Here is a 663-nt window from a genome sequence, read left to right as displayed (position 1 = left end):
GTGGTACCACCAGGTGTGGCACCCACTCACCTGGAGCGCCTGCAGACCCAGCGGGTGGCTTAGCATCTCTGCCTCCATGCTCTCCAAACACAAGGGGAGAGAGACCTGCCTCCCTGCGTTTATAGGGCGTGCACAGGGTTGGGGGGACGTGGGGGGGGGTGCGCTGGAGGGAGCTCGAACCCCCACAGAGCAAAGAGAACGACCTCATCAATTCTTTGGGCCCGTGTCACTGTGTAGTTTCGGTGACAAGGGTAGAAAACCGAAGTGTTATTAACTATGAAAGGCAAGCCCACACCTTGACTCTGCATCTGTTGGTGCAAAATGGAAGCAGCTGTTGGCCTGAGGCTGGGAGAGAGAAGGCCGGGGGCACACAGAGGGAATCTGACTTGAGAAATGAGTGAATGGCCCCAAAATGAGCAACACAGCCCGGCCGGCGTGGCTCGGTGGTTGAGCGTCCACCTATGAATCAGGAGGTCACGGTTCTATTCCCCATCAGGGAACATGGCCAGGTTGTGGGCTCCATCCCCAGTAGGGGGCGTGCAAGAGGCAGCCGACCAATGAGTCTCTCTCACCATTGATGTTTCTACCTCTCTCTTACTCTCCCTTTTTATCTGAAATCAATAAAAAGTATAAAACTGTGAAGGCTTTTCAGTCAGTGTGGCT

Source organism: Myotis davidii, unplaced genomic scaffold, assembly GCF_000327345.1.
Source record: "Myotis davidii unplaced genomic scaffold, ASM32734v1 scaffold174, whole genome shotgun sequence".
Taxonomy (NCBI): domain Eukaryota; kingdom Metazoa; phylum Chordata; class Mammalia; order Chiroptera; family Vespertilionidae; genus Myotis; species Myotis davidii.
This window is presented reverse-complemented; position numbering follows the sequence as displayed.